At 40.3% G+C, this 15,347-nt stretch overlaps 1 protein-coding gene across 4 annotated transcripts in view; it reads right to left on the reverse strand.

Annotated features, from left to right (window-relative positions):
* Positions 1-13,469, reverse strand: part of SCN2A (sodium voltage-gated channel alpha subunit 2) — a 79,463-nt gene extending 65,994 nt beyond the window's left edge. For all 4 annotated transcript variants that reach the window (XM_074873316.1, XM_074873313.1, XM_074873317.1 and 1 more), the window contains exon 1: positions 13,212-13,469. The gene's annotated coding sequence lies outside the window, so the exon portion shown is untranslated. The remainder of the gene's footprint in view (positions 1-13,211) is intronic.
* Between the last annotated feature and the right edge of the window lie 1,878 nt (positions 13,470-15,347).

Raw genomic sequence — 15,347 nt, forward strand, 5'->3', positions numbered from 1 at the left:
CTGAGGTGGGCTTTTCATCAAATCAATCTTTGCCCTGATACCCATTGTGAGAAATGTATCCCCACAAGTACATTCTTGTGTAAGTGTCAGGCTAGAGATATATCCATTTTTAGTGTGTTTGTGTGGGGAGAGTGACTATACAATTCAAAGATGTAATGATAACAGAAGTGCCATATGTATGGGATGAGCTAGATATTTCCAGATGCCTGAATAGGAGAGTGTGCTGACTACTTATGCTGTTAATAAAACATGCTGTGATTTCTTTCCTGACAAACCAGAACCCTGAGTTTAACATTCCCAGTATGGGCATTATGTAAAGATGTTTAGAATGAAATTGCCATTAAATCTTAACTACAGCATGACTACAGAAAATTCAATCATATATAATTTATATCCTTTTGGATAAAAGACACCAGGTAGGTAGGAGATTTTAGTATCCCCCTAACAACTGCCTAGCAACTTTGGATGAACAACATAAACCATGATTCTGAACCTACTGACAACTGATTGTGGACAACACTGTGCGTTTGCACTTTTATAGCCTCTTACTGTCTCCTCTTGCCAACACAACCTATGAACAAACCCCTGCTTTTTCAGTTATTGTTTACATAAGCCCAGGTCTGACAGCAAAGCCGGGCCAAACTCCCCTCAAGTCAAGGACAAATGGCTAAGGACCCCTCCACCTCAGCAGACTGGGCAGCCAGCTTCCACTTCAACCCCAAGCCACTTCCACCTGCTCCCTTTAACGCCGCAGAGCCAACACACCGGGCGCTGCGGAAGTGGAAAGGGAAGGGGAAGGCAGGGCGGCGCAGGCCGCAGCGCCGGGCGCGCCCGCGGTCCCGCCTCCCCAGCCCGCCCCCGCTGCCGGCCGCCCAGGTGCGGCAGCCGAACCTCCGCCCTGGGCCTCGTCACCTCCCATTGCCACACCGGGCTACAGGGGAAGACGGGCAGGCCGATGTCGCTCGAACCGGCGACACCGGGTGAAAATTCGGCAGGGCAGACGGACGGGGGGCTGTGGGGCTGTGAAGGGACGCGGCTCTGCAATGGCGGCGGGGCTCGCCGGCACGGAGCGGCGCTGAGGGGAGGTTGCCTAGCAACCGGCCCGGCGGCTGCGGCACCCGCGCTGCGGCCTGGCAGCCAGCGCGGCGCAGGGCTGGGCTGGGCAGCGCCGCCGCCCGTGGGCTGCGGAAACTCCCCGTGAAAGCCTGCTCCAGGCAAGCTGGTTTTTGCAGCAAAGCTTTCCCTGCCTGCTTCACCAGGACCTAATCAAAGGGGAGAAGCGGGAGGGGCGGAACAGACAGGCATTTAGCGTAGGGTAGGTAACGGCAGCGTTCCAGAGAGGCAGAGGCGGGGGGGTTTGCCGTGGAGAAGGGGGCCTCGCTCGGCGGGGTGAGGCGAAGCCGCCTTTCAGTCGGCAGCGAGGAGCAGCTGAGGCCCTGGGCCAGCCCCAGCCCGGGCAGAGGCCGTAGCCCTGGCGAGCGAGGTCCCCTCTGTTCCCACGAGCTGAGCAGGGATGGTGCCAAATCCAGGCGTTGCCACCGAGGCAGGAAGGAACCGGGGGATCATCACCTTCCTTCTTTTCAGTTTGTTTACTGTCTGTATTGGATACAGGTAGTCGGGCATGCTGCTTATACTGTCTGCAGTCAGTTCCCCTTCTTCGTGTGGGGGTGTTTGGTTTTTGTTTTTTGTTTTTAATAGGAAATGGTGACTGTAAAACCATAGAAACAGACATGGGGAGTGGGGTGCTTGGACAGTTCTTACATCATCTCCGTTTTTAAAAGATGTTGTCCTTATTTCAAGCTGTTGGTATGTTTTTAAGAAAAAAATAGCCTCCTTCACCACCTGCCAGTAACCCTGAGTTTAGGTTTGGTGTATGTGAGAGAGCATCAGGACGTATGTATCTGATTCGTAACTTTGCAAAATAAACAGAATCTGAATCTAAACGGAGTATTCTCTAAATAGGCCTGCAATTGCAAAGATAGTTTATTAGTAACAAACACAACTGCCTCTTGAGGAACTTATTTCTAAAACCAAAACACAATAGACACGGAAAGCATAAGGACCATTCCACATGGGGGAAACAAACATCTCCATGGATAACATATGAGAATTTTCCCCCCTGGGAACTGTGCTGCCACTGACAGGCTCCCTGCAGCTGCACAGCACCAGCTGCCAAGGGGATCCTGCAGGAGTTAATGCAGCTTGAAAGAAGCATTAACTCCCTGGATATCCATCAGCCTCCAAGGGCAGGATGCCACAGACTCTCCTCATCAGCACTACTCATGCCCCTGCCTGCATGTCCTACTATGTAGCTGCACCTGGAAACATACCAAGGTCTCTGAAGCAGATAGAAACAGTGAAAAGCACAACTAAAAAGTACAACTCCCTTCCCCATGCGTGGTCTCCACCAGACTCCCTTTGCCAGTGGAATGGAAGAGCTGCCATTGTTTCAGGGAAGTGCCACTTCAAATAGGCCAGAAGCAAAGTGGTTTCAGTGATTCTGGAAATTAAGTCATAGACAAGGTCCCATATTTACTTTTACATATTCTTTTAGTCTTATGATGGTTTATGGGTTAGCAGTTGTTACTATATCCTTAGGGAGAGAGTGCAGATGGGTCCAAGACAGCTACTAGTTACAGGTTGTCATGTTTCATGATAATTACAGATGGGGCTGGCATACTGTTTATTACTGAGATGCTAGATGCTTGACCTGTCCTGTTTTCCTCCCCCCCCCTGCTCAGTTATGCCAAACGTGAAATGCTGGGGCTAAAATTTTCCATTTTTGCCTCATGCTGATTTTTGGACTGAAGTTTCAACTCAAATGATGCAATTATTTCCAAGGAAAAGCTACAGATACGTATTTCTCTTTAAAATTTTATAGCTGCCAATTTTCAAAGCATGAAGTCCTGCAGAACTTTTTGCAAACAACATTCTGAAGTTTGGACATTTCTGTTGGAGTGATATCTACAATACTTGCCCAGAGTTAAAAAATTTTGAAAAATTAGTTTGCATATATTTTGAAGAACACCCCAGAGGTTTAAAGGTGTGAATTCCAGAGATAATACCTTTTCTGTTAATGTTTCAGTGTCCAGCTGAGGGGATTTTCCTGCAGCCAAAATCTGTGTCTTTGTGGACTCTGCTGACCCAAGAGTGCAAATGCTTTTGTCTTTGTGTTCCTAATAATCCTATACGTTGGTTATTTAAAAAAAATACAGAGAGAATACAGATGGGAAAGGGGGGGAGTTAGGAAGAAAGGGAGACATATCTGGGATTGAAGACTGGCATCAGCAAAAAACCTCTGGGGAAATGATATGTGGAAGAACTGTCTGTCTGGATAAAGGGAATGTCTCAAAATTAGCTGTAGCAGTCCTGGAGGCTGGTGGGAGACATGCAAAAACCTCAGAGACTTGTAGATTTTTATGACCAAGGAGATCATCTAGGTTGATCAGTTTGAACTCACAGGAAGCTGGGCTGGGAAAAAGTGAAGGAAGAGGGGAAAGGGGGGGGTGAGGGGGGAGACAGTATAATAGGGCAAGCTGAGATAGGACAAAGCAAAGCAAGAGAGAGAATAAAAAGCTGAGATAACAGGACTGGAATTAATTGGAAGGATGGGCAAGAAGATCTGAAAATGAGTTTATAGAGAACTATAAAGATGGCAAGTTCAGAGGTCTGTGAAGTATGTGTAAATATACATTCAATTACTCTTGATCATTCATATGGGTATCAATATGGTGGCCCTAAATTTGTGTACAAGCACTCCAATAAAAAACACCTATTCCTGCAGGAAGGAGGACTCAAATGACAGCATATGCTAGAATTGAGATCTGCCTTACTTTTGCTCCATTTGTCAGTAGATACTATAATGCAACATTCACTGTCTTCTGTAGTACACAATATGGATGAGCTCTTAAAAGCAATAAGATTTGTTCTGGAGGAGCCTTCCTTGATTCATTGGTGCTGCATGTGGATTGGGAGAAATGACTAGCAGGAAGGGGAAAAAAGACAGTAACTATGTGCACAAAAAGTACTGTCCTTTTCTAAAGTCTGTATCCCCTCTTGAAGAACTGGATGTCACCTCTGCCTGTGTCACAAGTAGGATTCGCCTTCCCTGGCATCAGATGTCTGTATCTGTAGGCATCCACATCTAAGCCAACCTGAACTCCTTTCATATTCACTGGAGAAAAATGGGTACTTTAAAAGGCAATTCTTCTGACCTATTTTAGATATCTACCTTAAGATGAGGCAAGTTGTGCCCTAGAAGTGCCTGATTCTCTCCACTGACTATGAAGGGAGAGGAGATGAATCCTGCTCAGTACTGCAATATGATGGCAGGCAATTCACTCAAATCACTCTTTTCACAGGTGGCTGCATATCGTATGTCTGATTTCCAGAACGTAAAGACAGCCTTAATTCAGTGTCCCATAACTGACTGCTGGAGTCTGCCACTTACTAACATACTTTTAATATGATTTTTTTAATGTGAAGTATTTAGTGGAACCTTGTACTTCCACTCATCTTTATTAACTATCAGCCACTTATTTTTCACCTATTAACATTATTGCCACTTTACATTTTGAGAAACAGAACCACATGTGGTTTTGGAAACAGAACAACAGATGAAAATATATGTGGTTTGCATACTGAGGCACATTAACAGAGGTAGGGCAAGAACTGAATATTCCTGTTGTCGTTCTTAGCATATATATTAATTACTGTAATTTTAATGGTTATTATTTATTACAGTTCTGTCAACTGTTCACAACTCCACACTACAGGCATCTCTACAGTTGAGTAAGTATGTCTTTTAAATGAAGATGTCACCAGTGTAAGGCATGTAAGGCTGGATGTATATTCAAAATTTGGCAACCAAAAAGGAAAAATTAAACCAAACAGCATGAAATTAGATCCCATGATGAATAATATGGTTGGTGACTGGTGCAGAACATAGCTCAGTGGTTATATAGCATTTCCCAGACCATCATACAGGAACCATTAGAAAACTTAAGAGCTACAGCTTCATCCCCCCCGCCTCCCATGCAAAGGAAGACAGCAAACATCACCACTGCTCCCTGGTGACCTGACCAGCATGTTTGTTTCTCTGGGTAATGAAAAGCTCAGTCAGATATACAACATTAGGAAGCATTAAACAACTCTCCATTAAATTTAGAAGATTTTTTTTTATCTGAAAGGAAACTGAGTATTTAATTGGCTCACAATTAAATAGAAATGCCATTAAAAAAAACCTGAAAGAGCGTGCCAGGCCTAGTTTCTGCTTGCCTTTTATAGTGTCCTGATAACCTAACTGTCATATCAAGACATTAATTGAGAATATTCTGAACACTATAAAAACATCTTTATGGATCAAGTTATCCTGAGGGACAAAGTGCATATGGCAGATATATGCAGTTAAGTAAGAGCAGAAAGGTAATATCACTGTTCTATCAAGCAACTTGAAAGGCCTGAGGGAGCAACACAGATTTGTAAGTGTAGGATCAGAGGAGATCATTATGGGTGTTTATTCTGACATTCGGCACAGTATGGTTTATAACAGTCCCTTGACTGAACATGAGCCTCAGCTGGAACACACCAAATTCATGAGAACCCCTTAGTAAGTTACCTGATGTCAAAGTATTGTTGCAATAAAATGGGTGCCTTATTTCATACTTAGACATCACTTTCCTGGATAGTGAAGTTAAGAAAACTTCTGTGCCACTTCTCCTTTTAAGTGTGGGAATGTGCCAGAAATGGAAAGCTCAACAGTTATACCAAAACTAATCAATATGGCTGCTGAATTTTTTTTTTTGTAAGAGGGGAAAAAAACCTCATGAAACAAACCACAGAGAACCAACAGCTGTAAAGTTCAGTCACTGTCTTTAAAAAAGCAAATTCAGTTTCAAGGTAACTTTAAAAAAAAAAAAAAGAAAAAAGGGAGGGGAGGCTTGTTCATTATGGTATCATTTTATAAGTATGGAGAAAAGAAGGATTGCTCAAGATAATCTACAAAAGTCTAGGCTAAAATACAACTGCAGCCAATTATAGCTGGGTGATTTGGAACTGAGATTTATTCAGTGGAGTTTGACAATTTACTCCAGTTCAGAATCATTTCCTAACTGTAAATTTTCTTTGCGTATATTCCATTTGCATTTGTTGGCACATGTGAATAAAGCAAAGGAACAGATGTTGAAAACCTCCTCAGGAGAGTTTTTCCTTTCCCACTATGTTTGAGCCAGCAAAACGGGTTCTGACTAGAGGGACTACAAGAGCTCCCCAAAGAGTTCTCACAAGCATTTCTTGCTCACAGCATCACCTGCGACCTGGAGCTGTACCACTGCGAGGAGACCTTCCCATTGGAGTCATGCACGCCACACTGCTCACCTCCGTACAGGAACATGGATACACATTTCAATATTTCCTTTACAATGGATTCCACTTTTTTCTTGTATGAAATGAATTTGTGTACCCTCCTAAAATTTCTATTTTTCCCCCCACATTCATTTGTTTTCCCCCATCAGTCTCTCCTCTCTAGGCTCCCAGAGGATATTTCCTTTCCTTGTCACAGTTTCAGAGCAGTTCGCCCATCTTCACAATAGTTATACCAGCTCTCTCAATTTCTGCATCATATCCATCATTTTTCTCACTAAGGACAGATTATTTTGAGAATGTGTGAATCCTTAAACTAATTTGGAAGTGAGGTCAATACTGAGAAGAGCAATGTAATCTCTTTCCCAGCAATGGAGAATGCTTCTGGGTTCCCAGCCTCTGCCACTCCACAGAGCAAGATATCAGCATGAGTAATAGCACCCAAGTGTCCTATATAATATCAAAGGTCATCATCTTCATACCCTGAGGCTTACATTCAAATTTAATATTTTTTTTTTCCTGAAGGATACTGGTGGAGTAGAGTAACAGATTTCTCTCTGTGCAAAGACTAGCCTGCCTTCAGCTTGGCTTACAGGGCCAAAGCTGTGCTTCAGATCAAGATCATGTAATTCATAAAAACGACGGCTGGCAAAAGCACAAATATCTTTTTACAGTCACAAACGTTGTAAGGGCTGTGTAGAGTGTTAACTCTAACTGAAAATATTGTTTAAAAAATAATTTGAAACAATAACTCTTGAAAACGTTCTGTTGCATATGTTTAGCCAACAAAATTCCAAAAGCAAACTGTTTGCAAGATGTAAAATGTTATTCTATTGAAAAGTGACTCTCATAAATGTGACCCAGTATCACTTGCAGTCTATTGCTTCCTAATCAAATTGATTTCCTTAATAACTTTAAAGATTTGCATCTTACCATTGCTACTGACAGTAAAATTGGGCTCTTTCTATTTTGTCTATTAGTATTTTCCAGAAGCCAAATTAAAATGTTAGCTGTTCCCGCACCCCAGTATTTTCAAAGCATATTCTCATTGCTTCATTAGGAGATTTTTTCAGCAGTATTATCGTGGTACCTAAGGGGTACCATCAGCACTTTTGTGGTACATCCCATTCTACAGAATGGAAATCTGCCCCAGCAGAATCTGCAAAATCTAACCTGTGCAAATGCATTTGCCATCACAATGTTTGTGCAGCCATCACTGAAGTCTCAATCTGAAAACAATCGTGCAGTGTTTGCCCCATGTCTGCTTTCAGGTTAACACAACTACAGATGGAAGATTTTTTTCATCCTGCCTGGTATCAGGACTTATCTTTTAGTTTCCATGGTTTCATTATTGACTCTCAGTAAAGAGAAAACATACAGAGCTCACACACTCTACAAATACACCTGTTATACTCTTGTGATACGACCTTGTGTGCCGCATTCCCAGATAGAATAACCTCACCAAAGACTTCCAGTGGGGAAAACTGATCTAATAAAGCTTGCCTTGTGGTCCAAGAGGTAGGATTTTCCACTGGTTTGCATTTGGTACAGATATTTACTAAAAAACAAAATACAGTGAGTGTACTTAGAGATAGGCTGTCAAATTTCAAATATCCTGGGCAGAGTTCTTGTTTCATAATAGTTGTGATTGTATAGAAATTTGCCATATACTTCCCTAAAAGCACATAGTCTGTTCAGGTACCTGGGTGCTACTTCAGCCTTCTTTTTGTTGGCACCTGTTTATGGAACTCATTTTAAGGAGCAAATTCAGACCACACTATCCAGGGAAAGGACGCTGCTTTCTGACCTTGATCTATCTGTATGCAGTTTACGATGCATTAAACTCTGGCCACTATTCTTCTCGAGATCACACTGTCAAATTTTTCTGCATGCATCTGACACCATTTTGTATACATATGTGGAATCTGGCTCCTAATACATCTGTGATCCTTCTGAGACAAATGGGTGAGTCTAGAACACGGTGTATTGCTTTAGAGAACTTGAGTCAGACTCCTAATTTCTGAGTGAGTCATTTACACTTATCATCAAACAAAACTACATAGGGGTCAAAGTCTGCTGAGGATTTTGCAGTTACACACTGAGGAGGGTGCAACATGGTGAGGATGGTAGAAAAAAATGATATATAAACACCCCCCCATTCAAACAGGAAGACTGTACCACTCTGAAATCCTGCTGGTAATAATTTAATTAAAGCAAAATTCGCACTGCTGTCAAAGGAATGACAGAAGTAGATGTGGAAATATTGTACTTTCATTTAGTTAGCTCTGTACCAGTGACCAGAAAGCTATGGAGTGATAGGCTAGCAGGCCAAATGAGCAGCCAAAATAATCAGGTGGGTTTGTACAGTTTCATAAAGCACATACTTTGGTTTCAAAGGTCGTGTACTAAGCTGAGAGCTGGCTAAACCTACTGCAGTCACCCTTTTTACTGCAGGGTTGAATGGTACCGTTTTTCTGGCTACAGTGGATCATTTGCATCTTCTAGGTGTACTCAAAAGCTGTATGTTACAACTCCCATTTAAGACCAGACGAGCAGCACCATATGGCATAAAAATCAGGCATCTCCTGTCATATGACAGGTCCACGTTAGACCATGAGAAGACCGTTTGTTGTGTGTTCAAAACCTGGACATCCATCATCTTAAAAATGTATGCCCACTAATGTTACATGTTATCAGTTTATCCAAGTATCTGCATAGAGCAATCATTATCTTATTGAACATGATGCTCTTTCTTGATGGAGAAGTCTGCATTTTTACCACATAATGGGAAGTACCTGTGAGAGTCTCCAGAAAGATGAGTGAGAACCAGCTAGCATTAGCAGTTCAAGAACAATTAATTTGGCCAAAATCAGATTCTGTCCACATATAAGGGAAGTTGAGCTAAAAATCAAGAAGCAACTGCAATCGTGATTACACAAAACCTAAGAAAACTTCATATAGAAACAATCACTGAACTTCATATAGAGACCTAAAAACTAAGTTATTACAGAAAAAAGTTCAAAAAATATTAAAAAAAATCAGCAGAGTATAGAAAGTCTATAGAGCTGACAGTTCTGTTCGCTTAATAATTTCCATCATAAGAATCTCTTTCTAATGCCTTCAGCTTTGCCAAACATTGTTGAGACTGAATGTGTTTGTGCTCTTGGCCTCATCCTGATTTCTTTCTTTAATGACACTATAAATAGTGAGATACTTTTTTCAATGAAGTTAGAAAGAAAAGCTTAACTTGACAATGTAGATCCACATACTTCCTATTTCTTTTAGCTTGAATGCTTATAAGAACAAAAACTTCACCACTTAATAGAAAACGTACATTTGTAGTCTGCCTATCAGGAAAAGTTTGAAAGGATTATTTCATTAATCTACAAGTTTAAAACCAAAAGGCAAGAGCAATGAATCTATGTTGATGGGTTTTTTAATAGGAAAATTAAAACCTATTTTTGAGATTATTTAATGAGTATGTTGGTAATACTGCAGCATTAAAATATATTTCTAGCCATTTTTCTGAGAACTCTTGCTACAATCGCTTTACTCTGAATTTTGTCAAGTAGGCTGCTCAGGCAATATAAGAGTTTGCATTTTGTTGCTCCTATTTAAATTTATTGAAATCTGGCCATTCAGCACTTCTCTAAATAATTTCTAAATATGCTCAGAAAAAGCTTCTTAGTGGCTTGCAATAAATACTTACAGAGCTGCCACGTGTTGACTGTGTTGACTGTGTTTCTGCCTAGCATTAGCAGCCCCTGCAGTGCAATTGATAGCAATAGCTGCTGAGGCCATCCAACACTGAAACCAGGACTAGAAGCAAAGCCCTTCTGCTGGTCCCAGACCAGTTAGAGGCAGGAAGAGGAAGCAGCCTAAATTAAATTGGAGGTAAGGGTAGAAAAGGGTAGAACAATAGTAGGTTCAGGAGCAGAAATAAGAGAGGTAAAGTTGCAAGTTTGGAAACAATAGGAATTTGAACTGAATAACATGAATATAGTTATTCAGTGTTTCTTTAAATCATCCTCTTTCAGTATTTTGGTGCCGAACCTTGTTTACTGCCTATCTTCCCAAACATGCAGTGATTACAGAATTATTAATTTCCTCCTTAGCTTTTTTAATGCTTCTTATCCGTATGGTATTTAGTGATTCACAATATCATTTGCCTCCCCTCATTATCACCTCTTTGATGTCAAGTACATTATTTGTCTTTCAAAGACAATAACAGAAGAGCAGGAGTTTCAGGCCACCGTTGGCAGAAATGTCTTTTAACCCAGCATTTCTGAGACTGGTGGATGTCAGTGAAGAGAGGAGGCACAAGAAATAGATTCCTTCGAGTGGCTTCAGGAAGCCTCTAGAAAGGAGGCCTCTGGGATCCCTGACGCCTGCTCGCAAGCTGGGGCTGAAGGCAAAGAGAGAGGAACAGGGGAGCTCTGATGGATGAGAGGCTGGGGGAGTACAGGACCAGGGTCAGCCACTGCAAAGGATCCACACTGTCCTCTGGAGAAGTTGGTGTGAGTGTGTGCATGGCCTTAAAACAATGGAAGCAACACAGTAAAAAGCTTGTATGTGATTTTTGTGCTCCAGCTGAGAGCTGTGTGCATAAGGGATTACTGTTGCATTCCTTGGTGCCTCATAAGATTCAAGCAGATGAGCTATATTAGATTTCAGTGTCCTCTCTGTCCCCTCGGTGGGAGAGTTTAGGGGCTGCTCGGGGGTAGAGCAAGGCTGCAGGTAGTGACCAAGTAAAGGTATTCAACAAGGTCTGTGATGAAGAAATTGAGCAAGCAGTCCTGGCAGCATAACTGCTGCTGGGCTCTTGCTGCAGAGTGGTTCTGCTGGTCTCTGCTGCAGAGATCTGATGCTTGTAAGTGTACAGAGTACACTTCGATTAGAGTAATTCAGGTGAACAAAAATAACAAGAAGGCTTAAATATCCCCTAAAATTAAGTTTCACAAAAGGTAGGGAGGGTCTGCTTTCTCTTAGAGCCAACTTTCCCTTGAACTCCTCCAGAAACATCTAACTTCATTGCTACTGAAAGGTAACTGGATCATGCTTTGATACAATATGGCCATTTAGGTATTTGTATTTCCCAAAGACTGATGTTCACAATTAATGTATTCAAAATCTGTAAGAATGCAGCTTCAATATTTTCCTTTAAGTCTCATAACAACTCAATGAATTTTCTTTTTATTTTTTAGATGTAAATCTATAGCTTGTCTTTGAAGCTATATGCTTGTTTGGCCTACTAACTGCATTTTATGAACACTATAAAATTTCTGTGATTAAAAAAAGTTATTCTCTCCCTGAACACCAGTGCAGTCTAAAAAGAGAAGAGAGCCAGGTACTTATCCACTTGCCTAATATTAAGAATGTGAGTCATCCCATTGACATGCCTGTTTTTTGTTGAATTAGGGCCTTATAGACATAAGAGAACATCATTTATTTAATGCATTTGTCACTGGAGGAAATTGCAGATCATTTGGATGCGAATATTAACCTTTTCTCCAGACCTGTTCAAGAATGGATGATCTTTTACCATCTGGTGAAGATATCTTCAGACACTATGGCTGACCTATACCCATATATACATATTGTAAACATTGATCAGAAAAATACAACTGAGCAGGCAACATGCATAGATGGCAAGAATGCGTGTGGACCTTCTTAACATTTCACATGTTATCAAAGGAATCATCTAAAGCCAAGGCAGCATCTAGCATTCAAATCCCAACAGGCAATTTTCTGTTGCTTCACTAATCACCGCTAAAAAACAGTTTACCTTTACACAGGTGTGTGAAAATTTTGATTAAGTGCATTCCTACTTACCACCTTATAATAGAAAGCAAAATGCATTTAAACTAATCACACATTCTTTTTTTTTCACCTACTGGCTACTGAGCCCTGTCTCTGATCTGTGACTGTAAGTCAATGCATTTCTGTGTTGTTTTTCCCGACTAAATGAATTATTGCTGTAATTATAAGAAGGTAAAAAAAAAACCCCAGAAGGTTTGAAAGGAGAGTCAGGGGGTGCTGCATGAGCTTCCCACCTCCTGAGTCATTCTGCTGTCTCTCCCAGTGTGTATTATGCATCTAAAAAAAAAAAAAAAAATTTTTTTTCTTTCTCATGCAATATGGAATGAAGTTTTTACAATAAAAATTAACTCTTGTATTTATAAAATGATTCAAAAAACCACATGTGTTTTGTACGATATTTGCAGCAGTGCAAAACCATGTTTAGTCACAGACAAGTCCTCCATTCTGTCTTCCATCAGGGAGAGGCTGTTTTGGGAGATGAGGGAGGGGAGAATCCTGTAAATCTCCTATACCTCACAGAAACAAAATGATGAATTTAGCAAGTAAAGAAAGCCTCTGACTGAAGATGGTATAAAGAAGCAACAGCACATTTCTTCATTAAAACTGGTCAATCGCAGTGATATATTTGTATGCTTTAAAATACACTCCAATTTGTATTCCGGATACAGCACCAATATAACCTCCAGTAGAAAAAGAAAACACTTGTGGATGACCACCTCAAAACCAACAAATTAGCACAATTAAGCTGAAAAATACAAACTCAAAAGAAATTCTAATTCTAAACATACAATCTTACAAAACCGTAGGACCAGAGAACTCCAAAGATCAGCAACATTTTTTATTATTGTGCTAAGACCTAATTAAATGCTATGAAAAAAATCTATGCAGTGGCAAAGATGGCTATTATTTCCTCTCCTCTTGCTCTATTAATATTAATTGAAAACTAGGTGTGGCACCACAAGAGAAGGATCTTGATACAAAACAACTGGAATTTGTTGTCTAAGCATTTCAATTAAATATCATGTTCTTACCTGATTAAAAGAGAATTACAAATCATGGCACAAGAAATATCCATGCACTTGTAGATGATGAGGCTCCTTCTACTGCAGGTTCAGGTTCCTAGGCGAAGCTTGTAAACTCTTAATTTCACTGAAATGAAAAAGGAAAGAAATGAAGAAAGCACCTCCCCATCAAAGCAACAAAGGAACCTCTGCAGTATTCTGTAGTCTCTTCGCCTGCTTCCTCTTCTGAGATTCACTCTTTGAATCCCAGCATCGATCAGAAAATTGGTTGTGGGGAAAAAAAAGAGGAGGGGGGGAAGAGATGAGGGGGAGGAAAGAAGGAGGCAGCATATTACGTGCTAGCTCCACCTACTGGCAAGGAGATGAGCTCAGCTGGATTCTTAACACCCTATAGAAACAACTGTATTTTAGTTTTAAATCGCATAGTGACCCTTGATTATACAACTTTAAAATAAAGTAAGTAGGTTAGGGCTAATGAATGCTTACATATTTTTAAAAACTGGTTTGAGATTTAAACTGCACAACATTTTTTTTAAATTAGTGAAGTATCTGGATACATGTGTGTATAAATAATTGCAGAAAACTCAAGATTCTGCCAGATATCTTTATTTTACTATGTACTAATGCACGTTATGTTTAAAAATAAAGAAGTCATTCAGAACCCACCACTACAAAATAGTAGAAATTAAAGAGTGCCTGCTTTTTTTTTCTTTTTGATTACTGATTTCACAAAATATAAATTACATTTACATCTTTATTGAAAGCCAGATGAAAAAAAATGTTTATGTAAGACAGAAGTAATGGATGCTTGGATTTAGCCAGGACTATTACATTATTACTCAATAAAGAGTTTTTATGGTGATCAGGTTTACTTATTTTCATCCAAGGCTCTCTTTTGTATTTTATAGCATCTTAAAACTGCTTTTTGGTACTCTGGATACTAATATGCACGTTGACTGCCTCACCTTAGTTGTCTCTAGCCTTAATCCCCATGATAGCAATGTTGGATTTACTGTTGCTAAAGGATGCCTTATACTGGAATGCTGTATACCTGAGAGTGTTTACTTTTATCTCTCCATTGCTTTAAAAGTTTTCTATCACTTACACCTGCTTTGTCACGTCAAACACCTAGCAGCCACCTGCATGAAGGGCTGGCTCAGGTGAAGAGGAGAATTTAATCACACCAAAACACGGGGTTTGGGGAAGGAAAATGTCCAAGAGTTAACTAGGAATAGATTGAGATGAAAACCATGGGATTTTTAATTAGGATCCATGATCTAACTCATTACAAAAATCACTTAACGTCAACAGAGGGAAGTTGCTGGAGAGACTGTCCCTTTCAGTAGCAACTTATATTTGTATCAGCTTAAACCGTTTATCACGGTTATCACAAACACTTGGAGTGTCAGTTCTTCAGGAAAAAAATCAATTTCTATGTTTGTTCAGTCCCTGCAATGGGATCCTGAGCCATGAAAGAACTCGAAAGTACTAAAATAGTTTAAGTAATGATAATGATATGTCAACATACCTATTGTGTGAGCATGGACTGAGGGTTTTAAAAATCCCATTGTCACAAAAAAATACACTCTCAGTTGACTTGTTTTAAGGAAATTTTGCTCTAAAATACTATTTGTATTAAAAAAAATATTTATACCTTGAAAAAGGATTTCGCTGAAAAGTATGGACAATTTTTACTAACTTCTATAGCGGCGGTTAAAGGGCGGGGGGTGGGCGCTGTCCGTGGTGCTGCAGCGCGTCCGGGCATTCCACGGAGACTGGGCACTTCAAAATGCGCGGAGGCCAAAGGGCGTGTAACAATCAAGACTTTGAATATACTTTGGCAATTTTGTATAAATATGGAAATACACCACTAATGAATATAGGCCTACTATAGGCCTAAACTGGTGAAGCTGATATTCTAAATCTTACTTTAATTAAGTTACTTATTGAATCTACTTTTCACAGAGCAATCATTTCATTGGAATACATAACATTAAAATTTCTGATATTAATGGAACCTACTTCATAAACCAAACAAGAATTTCTATGCTATCTAACAGAACAAAGATAATTTGTATTAATAAAGTGTGAAATATTAAAAGTGAAATAAAAGTATTACAAGAGATTTGGAGATTGTATGAATCT

This window comes from Strix uralensis, chromosome 6 (assembly GCF_047716275.1).
Source record: "Strix uralensis isolate ZFMK-TIS-50842 chromosome 6, bStrUra1, whole genome shotgun sequence".
Lineage (NCBI taxonomy): Eukaryota > Metazoa > Chordata > Aves > Strigiformes > Strigidae > Strix > Strix uralensis.